Raw genomic sequence first — 20645 nt, 5'->3', positions numbered from 1 at the left:
GGCCCCCAGGGGCCCCTAGAAATCAAGGTCTTAAGACTTGCAGGATCTCCAGGTCCTGGGATCGAGCCCTGCATCAGGCTCCCAGCTCAGCAGGGAGTCTGCTTCTCCCTCTGCCTCTCCCCCTGCTTGTGCTCTCTCTGTCTCTCTCTCAAATGAACGAATAAAATCGTTTTTTTAAAAAATACGTTTCGATTTACATAATACATGTGATGACAAAGGTGGGGGGGATAAAAAACCCAAAGATAAAAGAACCAAAAGCATGTGGTGAAAAACTACAGCCTCTGCCTACACCCCAGTCCAGGCCTCCGGACACAGTCACTTTTAACCCCTTCAGCTGGGCTTTTCCCCAGAGTTCCACATTTCCAAACAACATTCCTGTACTTCTATTTCCTGATTCCTCTGCTGTAAACACTGATTTCCTGCCCCCAGGGGGGTTTCTTTGTCACCTTCACCCCAGGGGGGAGTTTCTTTGTCACCTTTGCCCCAACCCCCACACCTGCCCACTCCCTCAATCTCCACACAGTCTGGCTGTCCCCATGTGGATCACCGCCCTTGACCTTATATGATGATGCAACTGTTACAAACTACAGAGCACATCGTGGGGCTGTGAGGGCTTCTTCTCTTCCCCGAAGAACTTGTCCTTGGTGTGGCTAGCTGGGGCTAGCAGGGGCTCCGTGGGCTGTCCACACATCTTTAGCTCTCTGCAAAATTGTATCACTCTGAGCCCTCAGTCGCTGCACAGCAGGTGCTAAGCAAACGCACTGTCTCGGTTACAAGCCCGTGGTCGGACGTCCCGTCCCTCGTGGGGCACCCGATCCAGGCAGGCCCTCCTCTCTCCCAACCTGGTCCCCTCTGCTCCCAGCCTCAGCAGCTGCTACTGAGGACCAGCAAAGTCGCCCTGGACTGGGAGCAGGGCGCGGGAATGCCGGCATGACCCTGAGACATGGAGGAGGGAAAGCAGGTCCCGGCGGCAGGAAAGGGGGTGCTCCGAGGGCTCACCCCACAGGACTCTCCAGGATTAAAGGCGGAGCGGCAGTTAATCATGGCATGTCTTGTGTCGGACCTTCACATCAACCCTGCGAAGCTGGCGGGGCAAGGTATCATTATCCCCACTTTACAGATGAAAGGCTGAGGCTCACAAAGGCGTCAGGTGATTTGTCAAGGTTGGCAGAGATGGATTCCAACCCCCGGATTTTCCAACTCGGGCTCCGGGACATTTTCTGCTACCCTCCCTCCTGCTCCCCATGTTTATGGCTAATGAAAATCACACGGGGGCCTGATCTGCATCAGGCGAGAGGTCACAGGCTGTGTCTGCACCCTTGACCTTTGGCGGGACTTTCCCCAAGCTCTGTAGCAGGCCAGAGGGATCTGGGAAGGCAGCGTCTCTCTGCACTTGTCCGTGAGCCCAGGCTGGGATATGACCAGAGCGTTATTCGAGGGGGCCTGACGGAGAACCACACATAGGTCTCCATTTGCCTTAAAAATAGCGCTTCCTGTATTTTTGATCCTGGTAGCTCACGGGCCCACTGAAGCCAGCGTTGTCTTTCTTGATCTGCTTGAGAGATGGGTCTGGATCCTGGAGAGAGCTTTTCCTTGATCACTGAAAGGATTCATTCAGAAAGGACACAGACTCAGCTCTGTTTGCTACATTTATCCCAACACAACCTGTTTCCACCCAGAAACTCAGGTGGGTCTCGCAGACCCCTCTGCCTCAATTTAAAAGATGCACTGGGAGAACCATGAGACAGTGTCTTGAGACTGAAGGCCTACATGCTCTCCATTCTAGAAAATACCCACAAAAATAATCACATAAAATAATAGCGAACGCAGGACACGAGAGAACTTGAGGTGCAAAAGAATTTTTTTTTTTTTTCAAAAGAAAAAAGAACCAGGAATGGGCAGAGGAAGAGCAGCGAATGGGTCTCTGTGGGCCAGTCCCCTCGGGGGGTACCTGAAGCTGGGGAAGGGGGGGGCAGTGAAGCATCGGGAGGTGACGGTGGGACTCTGGGAATTCCGTGCACAGAACAGAGTATCTGCAGCTCGGTGAGTTTTAAGTTTGGATGGTGGACGGGATGAGGGACAGCACTCCCCGAAATGTCCAGACCTCAGGGACCAAACAGGACCTGCCAAAAACTGGCATCTCCTTGCTGGCTCTAGGAAGAGATGCTGTCCTGCTTTGCCTCGGCCCAATGTTTGCCTGACGTTGTGTGTGTGTGTTTGTGTGCGTGTGTGCACACTATGCATGTCTAGTTCCAGGTGGGGACAAGCCCTTGCTGGTGACTCATCGGCCCTCCCTCCCCTGGGAGCGACACCTGGTTTGCTGCTGATGCTGGGACATCACCATGAGGTCTCACGGGTGACAAGGAGGTTATGGGGCCCGCCCAGGGCAGAGGAAGGGGCCCTCCTCTCCTCCCCTCTGTAAAAACACCGCTCCCCACTGCAGCCCTGGCTTCTGAGGCTCAAAGGAAGGGGCTCTAGCCCTTGCTGGATTCCGTGCTAGGGAACCACAGAGCCCACCGGCCAGCCTCCCATGGGGACAACCACGCGGCCCACCCGCTTCCACTCCCACCCTCGGGAGTTCTTCCTACAATTTAAACCACGGCCCATTCTCAGGCTGAGTTGGAGCCCGTTCCCGGAATTGTAAGCAGGGGGACAATCCGGAGGGGTGGAACTTGTCAAAACAGACCTGAGAAGTCTGGCGTCTGGAGGTCCGGGGTCGTTCCCTCGACCCAGAAGCACTCCACCCACAGCTCTGGCTTGAAAGGCTGAGGAGGCTCCGGGTTGAACCCCGGGGGGAGGCCAGGAGGCCCGCTGCAGAGCTGGAGGTGCTCCCCCTGAGCTGGCTGGCAGAGAGCCAGGCTCCTCCCACCACCCACGGTGCTCCGAGGGGCAGCGGCTCTGGCCTTGGTTTTCAGGAAGGCAGAGGTCAGCTCGGCCTCCTGGCCTGGTATCTGGACACCAGCCATACTGGGATATCCAGGCGTCCCAGATGCCCTCGGGCTGGCGGAAGCCCCTTTGCCCTGGGCGGCCCAGCTTTGCGCTCACTGTGGCTGGGGCTTCTGGGCACAGCGCCAACGCTGGGCTGGCGGCAGAAAAGGCAACAGGCGGGACGCTGGGATTTAGCAACGCTCCGGGGCAGAAACCACTGAGGCTGACCCTGCCTGTGCAGGCCCGAGTCTTTCCGTCTACTGGAATAATCATGACCACAGCAGCACAGCAGCCAACATTCAGTGCCTCCGAAGCTCCTACTCATTCCTCACCAAAACACTGTGATGTCCGCGCGACAATGAGCCTCCTTGAATAGGTGAAGAAAAGGCTCAGAGAGGTTATGCAACGTCCCCAAGGTGACACAGCTAGTAAAGCTGGATGTGGGACTGGAACCCAGGCAATCTGGCACTAGAGAAACTACCACGTTGCCCACCTGAAATCTGAATTTATTCTCTGTCCTGGGGTCCCAGTCCTTTAAGGTCAGAGATCCCGGGGCCACAGGTGGCTCTGGATGCTGGCCAGCACTGCATAGCTTTACTCTAGGCCCTACAAAGTGAGGCACAGGTCACCCAGAGTTCCCCAGGCTAAAAGCACCTCTCTTCACAGTTCGCAGGGTCAACACGTGTCAGTGAGGTGACAGCCCCCCGTCAGAAGGGTGGGCACGGGCTATGATCCCCTTTGCAGCCTAGAAGTTGAACTTGGAGGATTTGCCCAGATCGTGAAATTAGCAGGTGGCAGAACCGGGCTCCAACCCCAGCCTTTCGCTCACTGTTTTTAAAATGGAATGATGACTCCCACAACAAGCACGTATCGAGAATCCACCATGTCCCGGGCCCCTGGTGATGCACAGAAGAGTCAGGCAGGCCCGTGTCCCCTGGGCGCGGCCTGGTCGGTGAAGAACACCAGGGCGGGTGGGTACATAAGCCGAGGTGACATGATGCCAGGCGTGCTGTGAGAACACGGAGGAAGCGGGAGCAGCCCTACGGGGACAGCATCCGAGTCTTCACCGAGGAAGTGACATCTGAGCTGGGTCTCCAAGGGGAGCACGGGCGGTTTGGCAGGAGAGCCATGGGGAGGGGCGTGCTCCGAGGCCGCGCAGCACAAGGGTGAGTAGGGTGTGTGCAGGGCATGGCCTGGGGCTGGGCCAGAAGCGTCATAGGCCTTGGAAGCTTGCACATTGTCCTAGGGCCCGCGGGGAGGGGCAGAAGGCTCTTGAGGAGGAACATAGTGAGACCTGCCACGGGAAGGAACGCATTCCACAGTCAGAAGATGGGTTAGGAGGCGGCAAAGGGGGGCGCCTGGGTGGCTCAGTCGGCTCCGCATCTGCCTTCGGCTCAGGTCGTGATCCCAGGGTCCTGGGATCGAGTCCCACATCAGGCTTCTTGCTCAGCGGGGAGCCTACTTCTCCCTCTGCCCCTTCCCCTCCTTGTGCACCCTCTCTGACAAATAAATAAATAAAATCTTAAGAAGAAAAAAAAAAAGGAGGAGGAGAAGCAGGCAGGAAAGGGGCAGGTCCTTGGTGAGATACAAGAGCAGGAGCTCTCCAGAGGAGTCACAAAGCCTGGCACTGGGTTTGGGGATCGGGGGCCCCGGTGCGAGCACAGTGGATGCTGGTTCCCCTGATGTGCGTGGGTTGGAGCAGGAGGAACACATTTGCTGGGCAAGGGTGAGCGTGACGGCCCACTGGGAGAGCCAAGTCTCGTAACAATGTGGAAATGTGCCCCGGCAGTGGGGATATGGGCAGGACCTTCCCTCGAGCGAGAGAACAGGAGCAGCCAGCAGAGCCTCCCCGCCCCAATCATGGGCGTGCAGGTGGGGTATGCAGTTGTACCGGGAAGAAGACTGGGGAGGGGGGCACCAGATGGGGAGAAAACCTAGAACAGACAGTGGGACGCAGAAGCGGAAGCCTCGAGAGGAGTGATCAGAGAAGAAGGCGTTGAGCAAACTTGCTGATGAGAATCTTACGGACGTGAACTGAAGCCTTTCTCTACTCTTCTCCCATAGCACCTGTCCTGGCCTGATGCTACACTGTCGCTGTCATTGTTTACCTGCGTGTTCTCGCTTCCCCTGCCACCGACCCCTTGTGTGGTGCACAGACGGTCCTCCCAGTAGTCGGAACAGTCCCCAGTTTGTAAACGGTGCCCAATAAATATGTGTCCAAGGGACAGCTCACTGGGCCAGATTTCAAGGAGCTGGAGAGCTCAGAAGCAGAAACAGAGCTAGACATTTCTCTCCAGTTTAGTACTGGAAGGAGAAAGAGATACTTATTGAGGGCTGGGAGCCCCTTCCCAAAGATAAAACTCCAGGCCCAGATGGCTTCACTGGTGAATCCTGACAAACATTCAAGGAAGAATAATACCAACTCTATACAAAAAAACACCTCCCTAAAATCGAAGGGGCGGGTTCTCCCCCACCACACCCACACACGCGCTCTCATTCTACGAGGCCGGCACGACCCTGATTCCAGAAGCAGGCAAGACATCACAAGAAAAGAAGAATGCCCACCGACATCCCTCAGGTTCACGAGTACAAAAGATTTTAACAAATTTTTTGCAAATCGAAACCTCCCTTTAATAAGGAGAATCCAGGGGCGCCTGGGTGGCTCAGTGGTTAAGCCGCTGCCTTCGGCTCAGATCATGATCTCGGGGTCCTGGGATCGAGCCCCGCATCGGGCTCTCTGCTCAGCAGGGAGCCTGCGTCCTTCTCTCTCTCTGCCTGCCTCTCTGCCTGCTTGTGATCTCTCTCTGTCAAATAAATAAATAAAATCTTAAGAAGGAGAATCCAGGGGTGCCTGGGGGGCACAGTCAGTTGGAGTATCCAACTCTCGGGTTTCGGCTTGAGTGGCGATCTTGGTGTCATGGGATGGAGCCCTGTGTCGTGCTCCCACATTCCCTCTCCCTCTGCTCCTCCTGCTCAAGCTCTCTCTCTCTTAAATAAGTAAATAAATCTTAATCCCCCCCAAAAGGGAGGTGGAATCTATTTCTCCACCCACTGAACCCTGGCTGCCCTCGTCAGTTCTTCTATCAATAAAAGGCAGTGGAAATGACTTGAAGCCAAGAGGCGTCACACGCTTCCAATCTCTCTGCTCAGTGACCGCAGGTTCAAGCCTGGCCTGGCCTGCTAGAGGGTACGAGACTGCACAGAGCCCAGAGGAGCCTTACTGGCAAAAGACCACGCTGGACCAGCCAGCCCCGGGGCCGACCGCCAGCTACCCCAGACACATGAGGGAGCCCAGCTGAACCCAGCCCGCACAGCCTGCCTGCAGAATTGTGAACTGAATCAGCGTTTTCTGTTTTAAGTCAGTATGTTTCAGAGTGGCTTGTTACACGGCAACAGCTAACAGGTACAGCGCTTTAACAGATTCCAATCTCAAGGACAGAGATCAGGCCTTACCCATGTTCCTACGCCCAGAGCCCAAGGCTACTCAGCAACTATTTGTTGAATATCTGCTAGTTCGGGCAGCTTTTGCAGAGGAGCTAATAGCCGCCATTCTGCCAATGACCATGCCTGAGCCCTCAGTTAAAGATCTCCCTGCTGGCTGCTGTCATCTGAGGAGCTCCCTGTAATTACACCACCCAGCAAACCCACACCCCAGCCCAGAGAGGGTTGGTGGTGTCCCTGCGGGCTCACGTGTCAGCCTGGGGGTGAGGCGGATTTGGATTCGGTGGCTAGGGGTGAAGCAGGTGTCAAACACAGGGCGTCACGCATCCTCACAGCCATTAGGCTGGGGCTGTGTTCTCCTTCACAGAGCAGTCTGTATCAGTGCCTTTCAAGCAATCCCTGGGGGATCAGTGGCGTTCATGATCACAGCCTTGTCATCTCTCCTAAGTGACCAGGAGCTGTCCTTTCCGTAAGTGCATTCTGCTGGCAAGTCCGGGACCAGAAATCACTTCCTACAACTTCACCAGGCCGGAGGAACCTTAGACCAATAGGGGATATTTCGGGCACCATCCCAACCCACCAGGCTTGGGTCCATTTCCCCAAATCCGTCACTCCTATTTCCGCCTTCAGAATCCCAAAGATATCCCCATACCCCCACTTGCTCCGACAGGATTCCTCACCTTTTAAGCTCACATCTTTATAAAAGGAGACCCGGGACCAAGACTCACATGGAAAGTCAGCCTTGCCTGCCCTTAATCGAGGGTGCCGGGAAAAAAAACCACCATGAAAACAAAACAACGCGATCAGATGCCCAGCTAGAAACAGTGGCCACTGAAAACTCATGACCAAGGCCAGCTGTCTCTTCTTGCTGAAGCAGGATGTCACATGTGTTTGGGAAGTGTTAAAGACAGGCCAGCACAGCACTGAGACTTTCTCCTTGGAAGGCGAGGAGGCAACTCTTAAAAGGGGATGATTTTAAAGGGGTTCTATTTGATGTCATGCTATGCGTCTGTTTTCCCTAAAGCAGCTGTGATCGTCAGTTGGGTGTGTCCACCGTGTTGAGCCACCGTATTTGTGTGACGGTGTTCTTTGCAAGGGACTGACGTCTAAACTGGTGGGCTTTGAGAAAAGCAGATTATCCTCTCTCCCACCCACGGTGGGCCTCGTCCCATCAGGTGAAGGCATGAATAGAACAGAAAGGCTGACTTTCTCCAAGCAAGAAGGCATTCAGTCCATAGATGGCCTTCGGACTCGAGCTGCGGCATCAGCTCTTCCCCAGGTCTCCAGTCCACCAGTCCACTGTGCAGACTTTGCACTCACCAACCTCTATAATGATGTAAGCCAATTCCTTAAAATAATTCTCTCTCCAGATGCCCGTCCTGAATTCGTTCTGTTTCTTGGAAAACCCTGACCAGCACTGCATCTCCCCATCTCGGTTCCCCACCCATACAGATTCATTAACCTGAGAGCTGGCAGGCCAGGCCCCTTAACTGGGGGGTCAGGAGAGGGAGAAGGACAGGAAGAGAGTCCCTCTGTGAAAGACTCAAGATCAGGGTAGATGCTGAGCCAACTGGGGAGTGAGCCATGGCCATGAACTTGGAATGGCAGAGTACCATTTCCCCGCCAGGATGCCGGGTGCCGGGGGGGCGGAGGATGGGCTGTGAAGGAAAAGCCATCCCCCAAATCCCTTGCCCTTCTGACTGGGGCACCTTTGATGACGTGGCGTCTGCAGCTATGACACCGTCGAGCCGTGGAATTGGGAAACTGACTCCAAGCGATGAGAATCGCGAACTCACGCAGTCTCAGTGCAAAGGCGCTGGGTCATCACGCGGCCTCCGCCTGCCCCCTCCTGCATTCTTCTCCCAGCGTCCAGTTCCCATCCGCACATGTCCCGGGACTGGGGACCTCACTGCTTCCCGACCCTGCATCTGATTACTGGGCCCTACAATTCAGAACAAGCTTTTCCGAGACTTCATTTGCCTGTCCCCTTCTCGAGGTGGGCAGTGGGATTCTACCACCTATTGGTCCTTAAATAAACCCACTCTCTAACAGAAATAAGTGTGTTTTTAAAAGCTGAAGTGGAAAATCAGCATCATTTGCCACAAATAGAGATTGATTGAGGAAATAAATACCTCTCCCCCCGCCCCCCACAAAAGCCCACAAGTTCTGGCTTCGATGCTGCTGTCTGTCAAAGGGCTGAGCGGGGGACCCGCTCTGTCTGGTTGAAAAAGACACATGAGGTCGGAAAGGCACGGAACATGTCAGCCCCAGCTAAGATGTGCTTGCGGTGGAATCAGAACCGTTGAAAGAGAACTGAAAAGGAGACCACGTTCTCACAAAGTGCTTCAATACCATTGAACGTTGTGTCCAGAGCCACCCAAAGTCACACAGAAATGCTTGGGTAGCCCTTACCTAGGGGCCAGCAGAGCATGCGCCCCCCCTTCCTTCCATACACACCCCCCTCCACCCACTCAGCTGGACCAGCCGGTTCTAGAGCCTTCGATGGGTCTAAGGGCCTCAGCCCCTGGGAACCTGCTGGAGATGGATAGGCGCCTCACCAGCACAGGCTCCCAAGGGGCCAGCCGGCAGGGACATGACAAGATGAAGCCACTTGGTGCCACTTTGCATGACAGTCTGGTGGCTCTTCATGCAACTACGGCTACCATGGGACCCCGCAATTCCACTCCCAGGGATTCACCCAAAAGAAGGGAAAACCCATGCCCAGATGGGGACGTGAATGTTGACAGCCACGCTCTTCGCAATGCCCAAGAGATGGGAGCAGCCCACATGGGACAGGCTGGGCCGGGGCTCAGACCAAGTTCCGGGACACAGCTGGGGGGATGCCCTGGGGTGCGGCCCACCAGCCCTGAGGCCGGGAGCATGACCTTCCGGGTGCCTCCAGAGGGGTGGGGGTGGGGGTTCTTGAAATTCTCTGGAGCAAGGGAAGCTGTGTATCGTCAGCAGCCAAAGCTCATGGCATCGGGGGGGGGGGGGAGGTGCCTACCACGGAGGAAAGGGCACGTGCATGGGTCCCCACGGTGCAAGGACACCGCCGCTCTCATTCCTGCCCTGTGTGTCAATGCCTGTACTCCACGTGGCCTGGCACTGTCTTTACAACCATTAGCTTAGATCGATTGAATCTTTAAATGGGTATTACTCCATAAAAGGGAAATCAGTACCCCTTGCCAAGGGACTGACATTTCAGTAATCCACTTTAAAATAAACGTGAGCACACCCCAGTTTTGAACGCCTGCTTGTGTGCTTGCAGAAACCATCGCCAGAGGCCCGTGGGTGTGCAGACCACACTCTGGGCGTGGCGGTGATGAAGCCACTTTCGGGCTCCGGCCTGGAAGAATGTGACCCCGTGTCACATCGATATAAATGGACGCTGACCGTGCCACCCGGGCCTGACCCGGCTCCAGGCAAAGCCAGCTGCGGGAGGGAGAGAGAACAGCTGCCCGGCCCCAGTTAATCCCTCACACCCTCCCAAATCTCTCCCCTCCCTTCTCACTCCCTGCAGCCCCGAGCTGGCTCCCCGCCCACCCAGGGGGCCCTCCTTCTGGGACTCCTCCCCTGGGGCCGGCTGAGATGCAGGGAGCCCAAGATGCCAGGTGCCTCTCTCTCTCATGGGACAGAGCTTACCGGGTCCCTACTGCGTACTTAGCTCTGGGCTGGATGCCGGGGGTACCCGGAGAACTCAACAGATGGCGGTCCCTGCGTCCACCAGCTGTCGCCTCCCTTAAGACAGAGGGATCTGTCCTCCATGAGACAGGTTGGGGGGGGGGCAGCAAGCCCATGCCCGGGACCCTGGTGGCATAGATGGCTAATCTTGGAGGAGGAGCGCCCACCTCCCAGACACCCAGCAGAACATCCGTAACAAAGGAGCTTTCCTGGCCCCAAAGGCCAGGATTATTTCAAGAGGACACAGATGCTGTAAAGAGAGGGAAGAGACGGGATACATCAATTGTAACGTGGTCTGTGGGGTCCACGAGGCTTGGATTCAAAGCCAGACACGGCCACTGGTGGTTTTAAGCAAAAATGTTAAGGCTCCACTCTTCCATCTATAAACGGGAATAATGACAGTCCCTACCTCATAGGTTGTTGTTCATTTTAAACAAGATAAAGGCTATAAAGCCCACGGCCCAGGAGACTGCTTTGCGCCCTGCAGATCCTGTAATAACAGCGCTGCTAATTATTATTCTTGCTCCGGACAACACTGGCAGCATCGAAGTCATTTTCTCCTACCCTCAGATTCCGGCCGAAAACACAGGTCCAGACCTGGGTCCTTGTGTGTCTCTGAATGCCCGTCTCATCTCCCGACTCCCAGCCCCCACGGGGTCCTGGACACCTCGCTGGCATTCTCAGAATGGCCCTACTGCAGCCACCGTCCTCACTGTCGCCCCTTCTGCTGCTCCCAGCTCCCGGACGGGAAACCCATCCCACCCACGTGGCGTTCACAGCAGGATGTCCCAAGGGCACCTCGAGGGCTAAGTCCCCATGACCTCAGCCCCCAGCTGACTGCCCAGCCCCGACCCCGACCCCTTGCTCTGCCCGCAGAGCCTCCAGCAGGCCACCCCCCAGCTCCTAAAGCTCCCCTCCCCCAAAGCTGCACAACGCAAGCCACTTGCGGAATTCAGGGAAGAACATTTTACTATTCTTGAATTTCAGGTACGGAGGAAGCTCTTGGGTCTAGTGTCTGTGGTGTGGATGAGCCTGGAGTCCCTCTGTGCCTGCCTTCCACTGCTGTTCCTCCCTCCGCGTGCCCTGCACTGTGGGCGCCCCTGCCAGCATCTTCTGCCTCTCTTCTCTGTGCCCGGCTGCACACCCACCGCCAGCCATCGCTGCTGGCGCATCTCCTGTCCTACAGGCTGCAGGAAAGCCTCACCTGCCGCGCGACCACGGGCTTCCCTGAAACCTCATCTCTCGACCCGGCTCCCGGCACGCGTGTCCTTGCACTCATGGTCCCCTCACTAGACGGCAGCCTCCTTTAAAGAGAGGAGATCTCCCTTTGCTCCCTGCACAGAGCTGTTCAATAACACCCATCGAGATGAAAGCGGGCTAGCCAGCCTCTCCCTCAGCCTTCCCCGAGATCAAGCAAACCGCTTCTGTCTTCATCAATGCACCAACTTCTCCAATACCTAGAACAACGTCCAAGGTCATCTCAGTAGCAAAATGACCCTCCCTAAAGATGGAGAGACTCCCTGGGAAGCTGGGGGGCTAGGAGCGGAACACAAGGGTGTCTCTGCAGAGGAGAAGCTTGGGCAAAGAGCTCACAGCTGCTCCTGGATCGGACACATTGTCTTAAGTGTGTGAACTATTCTGTCCCTTATGCTGACTCCGAAATGTCTGTCACTCCAGACCTAAGATTTTTGCCCCGGGTCACCGCGCTGATTCATGAAATCCCCCAATTACTTAAAGGGTTTTAAAGTTGGGACGCCTGGGCGGTTCAGTCGGTCGAGAGTCCGACTCTTGATCTCAGCTCAGGTCTTGATCTCAGGGTCATGAGTTCAAGCCCTGTATTGGGCTCCGCCCTGGGCATGGAGCCTACTTTAAAAAGAAGAAGAAGAAGAAGGATTAAAAAAAAACTTTTAAAGTTGAAAGCATCCACTTTAGTTTCACTCTACCCAAAAGTATCTGGGATATTATGGGTCTGGGCGTGGTTTATGTTTTTTTCAAAATACCAACTGAGAAAAAGACATTAATTGATCACAAGTAGGCGGAGAGACAGGCAGAGAGAGAGAGAGGGTAGCAGGCTCCCTGCTGAGCAGAGAACCCGATGCGGGGCTCCATCCCAGGACCTTGAGATCATGACCTGAGCTGAAGGCAGAGGCTTTAACCCACTGAGCCACCCAGGCACCCTCCACTGCAAATTTTTAAAATTAATTATTATTATTTTTATTTTTAAGGGGAGGCCGTTTGCCACATAAGCTGGTGATCAGAAGCGCCAGAGCAGGAAGTCTTCAAAGTGCCTTCTCTACGGGAGTCTGCACTGAAGGACTGAGCGGTCCATCCCTCCATCCTCCATAGCGACAGCTGATGAAGTCACGCGTGTATTTCTCCAGATCACCTTGATGCTGAATGTCACGCTGGTGACCCTTTCCCCAGCTCTACACCTAGGAGTACGATGAAGCTTCTAGAAGCTGAGGTCATCCAACCTGTCCACAGGGGGCGGGAGTGTGGGCCACTTCAGTTCCTTTTTAGGTCAACAGAAGCCCTGCTTCCCAAGGACGGTGAGGGCCAGAGCAATTCAATTATTCTAGTTAATGACGACTCATTAGGTAGACGAGATACTGCGTGAACAAAACCAACAGTGTCTTCAAAGGGGAAAGAGGGAGGGACTCATTTAGCCGGTTCGCCCCCAGTCCCCTTCCTCGCTACATCCTACCCCAGGATGGGCCAACATCTCCAGAGTCTGCAGCTGTGCCCGAGAGTGACCCAGTGCCCAGTGGGAAGTGACCCACTACCTAAGCATGGCTTCCTGCCCATCTTGCTCCCATTAGTACGTAAGCGTGGAAACCTAGCATCCCAAGTGGGACCCTGACCCTGGGGACCTGGCCTGAAACCCCAAGGACCAGTCCTAAGCCACTGGGCTCCTGGACACTGAGTCCCTAAATCCAGATATAGTCCCGGTTCTACTGCCAACCTCCTGGGTGATCTTGGGTGACACCCCCCCCCCACCACTGTGGGTCTCTCATTGTCAGACTGGGACTTCCTAAGGTTCTCACGCCCTTAAAATCCCCCCCCCCCCCCAATCTTAGCCCATGGCTGGCCTGAATGCATAGAGCTCTTACAGCCAGGCCTCACCCCAGGCCTCCGCCCAAGGCTTGGCTGCCTGGAAGAGCCCAAGTGACTGGAACAGAGCTCCGCTGGTTCTCCTGCGTCAGAGACACCCCCTCAGCCCCCACCCCGGGTATCAGGTTACGAGCGCAGCACTTTCTCTCCCTGGGTGGTAGCTCAGGCTCTGATATTTTTAGACTCCCCCCTTGGCCTGTCCCTAACGAAAGCCAGATGCATCTGAACACGACTCCACTCTTTGCCCTCTTTGGGTAACTCCTGCAGGAAGCCAGACTCCATCCCTCCTGGGGCAAAGAGGGGAGCCTCATCTTCCTGCCAACCCTGGGAACCCCACCCCCATCCTTTCCCCGGAGGAGCTGAAGCCAACCTCCAAGAGTCAGGCCTCTAGTCTGTCCACAGCACCAGCTGCCTCCTGTCCCCAATTCCAGCTGCTGATGCCAACTGCCTACTTTCCTAAGCCCTGTCATGCGTCCAGAGCCAGTTTTTCCTCCCAGGAGGCTCATCACAGACTTTCACCTGCCTCTTCCGGGAGGGTTCTGCTCCCCAGTCCCAGCGCCTGGGACCCCAACCTCCCTTTGTCACCCCTCTGAGGGATGGCTGCCACCACCCTGCTCTGCAGCTCTCTGTGGCCTGTGTCAGAGGCCCCAGCTGTCCACGGAGCTGGACAGTGGCCACAATCCAACGCCATCCCATCTGGCCTGGAAGGGCATTTCTGTATTTTTGTCTCGACAGACTTCCCCTCCTGGTCGTGTCTGGCCGAGTTTACTATGGCATAGGGCTGGCCTCTGCTGGGCTCCCCATCCACCCGGAAGGCGGCAGAGCCGGACAGGAGAGTCCCCAGGGATGAAAATCGGCCGGCCAATTCAACCTCTGAATCACCTGTTGCTGTAAAATGGAGAGTCTGGGCGCACAAGCAAGTGGGTTGAGCTTCCGCCTCGAATAGCACAGGCAAGGCAGAGAAAGGAAACCTAGGCGAAACTTTTGCTTCCACTCCAGGAAGAAAGGGCCTTAAAAACACGCGTGTGTGCAGGGTGGGGTGACCAAGCGGATATGTCCTGCACTTACAGTCACATGCCGGGGGCCCTGCTTGCCCCTCGTGAGCTGTGCCATGGACGCGGGACCACGCCAGCCAGACACGGTGCCACCTCTCCCCCACCCCACCCCCCGGGCGGGGTGCTGCAGCGGCCGCCCCAGAGCGTCCCCACCAGGCTGGCCACCTCTGTGCCTTCCACCACCAACACCGGTCCCCAGGTCTTACGTGGATCTCAGTTTCCCCGCTTTGGGGGCAGAGGGGGCTCCAGGCTATGTGGCGGGCTCTCAGACTCTCACTCCCACTCCCCAATTCCTGGCGGGGGTGGAGGCCGAGGATCACAAATCCCTCAGTGGGAAAACAGGTTTGACGCCTTCCTGCCACCCCCAGGCCCCTCCCTCCGCTGTGGGCTTGGCATCTGCCAAGGCCCCCCCTGGGCATCTGAGCCCTGGTTTTCTCCAGAAGTTTCTCCCCCGCATTCCAGGAAGCCCACCAGGGCATTGCCAGGTGGATAAAGGGAAGGCTGGGGAGAGGCTGATGGGGGTTCAAAGTCTGGCTCTTGGTACTTACTGCTCAGTGATCCTGAGAAACTGACTTCATGTCTCTAGCCTGGCTCTCCCCACCTGCCACCTGGGAGTGGGGATGGAGGCAGCTGGGTGAGGCTTCCAGAAGGGGAGAGTGTGGGTGCCCTGCACACTGCCAGGGGCCCTGCAAATGCTCCATTAGCTTTGGTTCTCATCTTGGTCCCTTCTTGGCTCCTGGGGAAACCCGGGCTCCTGCCCCGTCCTCAGCCTCCTTCCACTTCCTTATACTGAGGCCACATTCTGGGCAGAGGTGACCTGTAGCGGTCAGTACCTCTGGGACTCCTTACTAATTCAGCTGGAAGCAGGGAGGGCACTGGAGACTTTTTTTTTTTAATTGTGGTATGATATACATAACCTATCAATCATTGAACCACCTGTAATTGTAGATTTCATGTACATTAAATACATCGAAAACGTCACGTAACCATCATCTCTCTCGACATCCCCAATGTTCTCACCCAACAAAAACTCCAGACCCAGTAAGCAACAACTCCCCACCCCCTGCCCCAGGCCCTGGTAACCTGTAGTTTCTGTTTCTGTCCCTACGAATGTGCCCTCCTCAGTGCCATCCGCGGGATCACACAGGATCTGGGCTGCAGGGTTTTCAAACCCTTCACTTCTCCTCTGTGCATACCTTTTCAGGCTGGTCTCTCCACAGCAGACACAGCCAAGGGTAAAGATCCACACACCTCCCCCCCCCCCCCGCCCCCATCTTTGGGAGGATGTAGTGAAGCTTTTCCCAAACCTGAAACTGGGCTGTCTGCCTCATTCCAAAATAAGGCGTTGGGTTCTTTGCCCTGCGGGGTGTCTGTCCTATCCAAGTACCCTGCACGGGCCCCTGGTTCCCCTGCCAGCCCCAAATTAGGACCTCCCTAGGGTGAAGTTTAGGACCCTGGATTTGGAGAGTGTGTAATCCCTCTATACACGAGCTCTGGCCTCCCCTTTCTCTGGAATCCACGCGTGGGGTCTTCAAACACCCCCCAACCCCAACCAGAGTGGGGAGCGAGAATCAGTCATCCCAGCGGCGCCCCCAGACTCCTCCAGCGTTCCAGACCTAAGGAAGTTGCTCCTCATCGCTGGGGGGCGCAACGGAGCCGCCGACGGGGCCGAGGAGGGGACCCGCCGGTCCCGTCCGCTCCGTGAGGCTGGGGACCCTGCGTCGAGGTGCCCGGGACCTTCCCGCGACGCCGGACTGCCCTGGACTCCGAGAGCCCTCGGAGCGCGGCTGGCGGGGGCGAGGGGAGCCGCCCTGACTCCTCCCCAAACTTTTCCCGCCCGCCTCGGCGCAAAAGGCGCAGGAAGCAGTCCGGGGGTGGGGAGGTGGAATTCGGGGTCCGGGGCGAACTCGGCGCCCGGGACGGGGGGACGTCCGCGCCCTGGTCGTCTGGCGGAGAACCGGCGGGTTTTCGGTACGGATGGGCCTCGGCTCCTCCCTCCCTCCCCTCAAAGGCAGAGACCTCCCTCCGTGGGTGCGGGGGCTCGCGGCCCGCTCCCCAGGACGCACGCTGCTCGCAGCCCCCCGACGGGGCCCCCGCGCCCTGCGCGCGCCACGCGGGGAGGGCGAACCCCACTCACCAGGCGCTGGCGGCTGGACGGACGGACGGGCTGGGGCGCGACGCGCGGCCACCGGGCTGTTTTGAAGCTCTGGGCTGGGACTGCGCGCTCTCCCTCCTCCCTCGCCGGGGCGCGGAGCCTCCTCCCCGAGTCCCCTCCTTCCCGGATCCCGCCTCCCGGGGCGTGATGTCAGGGGCAGGGAGAGCCGAGTGGGAGGGACGGCGGCAGGCGGGAGGGGGACGCTGGCGGGAAAGGCCGCAGCCCCGGGAGCGCCCCCGGTCCCCCCTTGCCGCCTCCCCGCTTTCCTCGCGCCAAGTTTGGGGCGGAGTCGGTCGCGGGGCTGGGGAAAGAGGGAGAAAAGCGCCGCTCCTTCGAGCCAGGAGTCTCTCCCCCGCGCCCTCTTTGACGGGTGTCCACTGCCCCCCCTCCCTGGTCCCAAGGTTCCCCCTTTCTTCTCTTCCCTTCCTTCCCGTAAGGGTGGAGACCGAGGGTTCTGGAATCCGACTCCCTGCTTCAGAACCCCTTCTCGGGCGCTCTTCTTCGTGATCCTGTCTTTCACGTGTCCCGCCTCAGTTTCTCCATTTGGAAACCGAGAGGATTCATGTGCTCTGGAGGTTGGGGGGGGGGGGGGCTGAATGGGGAAGGAGGCCAGAGGGACCCAAGCCCCATCCGTGGAGGGGAGGCAGCGGTCAGTATATGGAAAAAGCGAAGAAATTCCAAAGCCGGGCCACAACGGGACAGTGTATTTTAAGCCTTTAATTTAACAGGTTAATGCTATATGGATACACCCCGAAATACAAGGCAGAAGATGGTGCTACAGAAGAGAGAATCAGAAACACCTTTAGGAAGTAACTAATTCATTGTGCACTAGCTGGTGGGGCTGGAATGCCATGTTTAAATTGGCTGGTGCAGGACACTGGGGTGGCTCAGATGGCTGGGCGGCTGCCTTCCACTCAGGTCCTGACCCAGGGTCCTGGGATCGAGCCCTGCATTGGGCTCCTTGCTCTGGAGGGAGCCTGCTTCTCCCTCACCCTGCCACTCTGCCCCTGCTTGTGCTCTCTACTCTCTCAGACAAATAATTAAAATCTTTAAAAATAAATAGTCTGATGCCTCTCTTTTTTCAATCCTGCTGGGAAGCTCTGCATGGGAAAAGCCTCCCTGGGTGAAAATTAGAGATCCTTAGGATATCCGGGTCCCCCTTTAAAGGGCCACCCCACCCCCCAGGGTCCTGAGGTTCCCCAGCTGCTCCAGTGGCTGATCTGTTATCTCTCTGTGAATTCAGGAATTTACTGGCTGCTCAAGACCGCCATCCCCCAGGCAGGGGACTTTCTGGAGGGCTGGAGCAGGGCCAGAAAGACAGTCTTCTGAACTGAGACCCTGCCTTTAAAAGGGAAGGGGAATGGGGTCTGGCTGTTGCAGAAGAGGCTCAGGTTAGGGGCCCACGCACCAGCAGGGGCAGCACAACCTGCCGTCCCATGGCCCCCTGGAGGACAGAAGGAACTCAGAAGCCTCTTGCAGAATGGACAGTCCGGGTAAGGGCTGGGGCAGGTGGGTTTCTACCCTCTGGGGAGTGTTTACTGTGTCCCATCACTTTGCAAACATTACCTTCGATATAACACATGAAGAAACTGAAGGAGAGAAGCTACTTAAAGCACTTGCCAAGAGCCCCATGGGACACGTGGAGGGTGGATTTGAACCCAGAGGGACAGGGCCAAGCCCCACTCTTCTGTTCCCACCACATCACTATTTACCAAACACTAACCATGGCCAAGCCGTCATTCCTGCCCTGTTGCCCTACCAGACATGGCGCGTGAACAAGCATTCACTTATTTTTTTTTTCTTTAAATCAACTCTGTTTATTTAGCTATATTTATTTCAAAAGGAAGACCTTTAACATCCCAGTAAACAGGACACCCGTGCCATTCACCAGAGAGGACAAGCTTAACAGACATAAACATTACCCTCCCCCCTCCCCCCCCCTCAAAAAAAACAATGTTAGTATATCCTAGCCAAATCCTGTGGCCTGAAAGGGTCCGTGAACCTGGGATCTATCAGCCAGCCTGGGAGGTATCGGGGACTCGCTAGCCCTGAAGGAGACTCCCCTTGTCCTCAGAATCGTTGCAAGATCGCCAGGAAAGGGAAACTGGCTCTCACTTTGATTCAAAGGTAGGAGGTGCCTCCTCCCCGTATCGTTATCATCCAAACCACCTCCCCTGCGCCCGCCGGTGCGGTGGGGCGTGCCTCGCGGTGGGAAGAACCTGGCCAGACACCAGAGAGCCTCTCCAGGACCCAGAGAAAGGAGTGGATCCACTGCTCCTCTCTATTGTTCCCAAAGCCACTCCAGAGCCCCACCTAGCCTGCCTGTGATCACCTGTTGCCTGTGCCGCATTGTTCGGTTTCTCTAGATACAGTCCTTGCTCTCCAGTGAGACTCGAGGCAGAGACCTGCCTTTACCCACTTGGGTTTCCATTCCAGGTGCTTCCATAAGCTTGAAACCTCAATGCAGTACAGGGAGGGATGGGGAGGGGAATGAGCATCTGCTCCATTGACTTCCCCAGCCTCACAACCAGCAGAGCATACATCCCCCGCACTTGACCTTGAGCTACACCATTGACAGGCTTTGGCCAAAGGGATTCTCAACAGACAGGACATGCAGGCAAAGGCTGGGAATGTGCTTAGGCACCAGGGCTTGCCTTCTTATGTTCCTGCCCTTTCCATAAGCAGAATATACATCCAGGAGGCCCGCTATTCCCAGAAAAATGAAAGACTTGGGGAGTAGAGCTCCCCTTGATGACGTGCAGAACTTCCATCCTGGACACAGAGCTCCTCTAGCCAAGCTACAGACACGTGAATGAGAAACGCCTGTCTGCTGTTGTGTGCGTCGAAGCCTCCTGGTTGGTCGGTTCATAAGAAAAGGCTGGAGGTTGGGGGTCGGGGTAGAGGAGACAAGGTCTCCTGAGAACTCTGTCATCTCTTGTGTGTCCTTTCTGGCAGGAAGGTTTTAAGGTTCTGCCACTTCTGTTGACTCTGTTCTTACAGGGAATGACTAGGGGCTGCAGCAGGATAGGTCATGGAGAACGTGTGGGCTTTTGTCAAGAGGATCGAGACCTAAAAGAAAATTACCTCAATCCAGAAAGTTAGGATGGGAATGGATCAAACACGAATGTGATCTGACCATCGAAACCTGCTTTTCATTGGCGGTCCTGTTTAAATTTGACGGATGGCGGCGGGGGGGGGGGTGTCTCTAACTCCCAATCAATCAATATTTCCTTCGAAAACAAACTGGTGGATAGGCCGCTAGGACAGCCCCACAGGATCCGGCCTCCCCTGGCAGCTCAAACCCCTGGTGTAATGCCCTCCCCTGGAGAGCCGGCGGGACACACACGTGGCTTAATAAGACAAACACGATGGATGTCACTTCTGTGAGTAGGTTAGAAGAACTGTGACTTCTGTCCTGCTAGCAGACCATCTCTTGCCTTCTAGGCTCACGTGCTTCCATGAAACAAGGAGCACATTAGGGAGGCCCATGGGCTAAAAAACCGAGGACGGCTCTGGCCAACAGCCAGCTAGGAATTGAGGCCTTCAGCTCCCCAGCCCCTGAGGACCAGAGTGCTGCCAACAACCACGGGTACTTGGAAGCAGATCCTTCCCCAGCTGACCCTCCACGTCAGACCCCAGATCTGGCCAACACCCTGACGGAAACCTTCTGAGAAGCTCTGGGGCAAAGAACCCAGTTAAGCCATGCCCAGATCCCTAACCCACAGAGAGACTCTGAGTTAATACACATGTGTGGCTTTAGGCTTCTATGCTTGGGGGTAATTTGTCAGGCTGGGATAGATAACTAACACACGAAGAAAAGACTTAATATCCACCACCTCGGATGTGGAGGGACAGGGTTCTGGTTGTGATCTTTGTATCGGTCAGAATAGGCTGGGAGATGCCATGGTAACAAGCGTCCCCATGATCTCTGGCTTGCAACAGAGGTAGTGCTGTATCTTCCATGTGCATTATGGGTTGATTGGGACCATGCCCCTGTATCATCTTGACTTCCGGCTGCAGGCTGATGGAGAAGCCACTATGGGGACCATTGCTGGTCTCAGGGAAGTGGGAAGATACGGGGACAGATCACACGCTGCCTAATAAAACCATCTGCATGCTCACATTTCATGTGCAAAGCAAGTCACACAGCCAAGCAGGAAAAAAAAAAAGTCTCCCACTGGCCATGTTATCCTGGCAAATCATTTCGTCTCCCAGGGTCCAACTCTTATCTTTGACCTTGGCTTACAGCTCTATACACCTCTGGAGGTCAGAAA

At 56.1% G+C, this 20645-nt stretch overlaps 1 protein-coding gene across 1 annotated transcript in view; it reads right to left on the bottom strand.

Annotated features, from left to right (window-relative positions):
- EMP2 (epithelial membrane protein 2) overlaps positions 1-17425 on the bottom strand; it is a 30874-nt gene extending 13449 nt beyond the window's left edge. The window contains exon 1 of the mRNA XM_082714145.1: positions 16354-17425. The gene's annotated coding sequence lies outside the window, so the exon portion shown is untranslated. The remainder of the gene's footprint in view (positions 1-16353) is intronic.
- Positions 17426-20645: the final 3220 nt, after the last annotated feature.

The sequence above is a fragment of the Mustela nivalis genome, assembly GCF_964662115.1.
Source record: "Mustela nivalis genome assembly, chromosome: 19".
Classification (NCBI taxonomy): domain Eukaryota; kingdom Metazoa; phylum Chordata; class Mammalia; order Carnivora; family Mustelidae; genus Mustela; species Mustela nivalis.
This window is presented reverse-complemented; position numbering and strand designations above follow the sequence as displayed.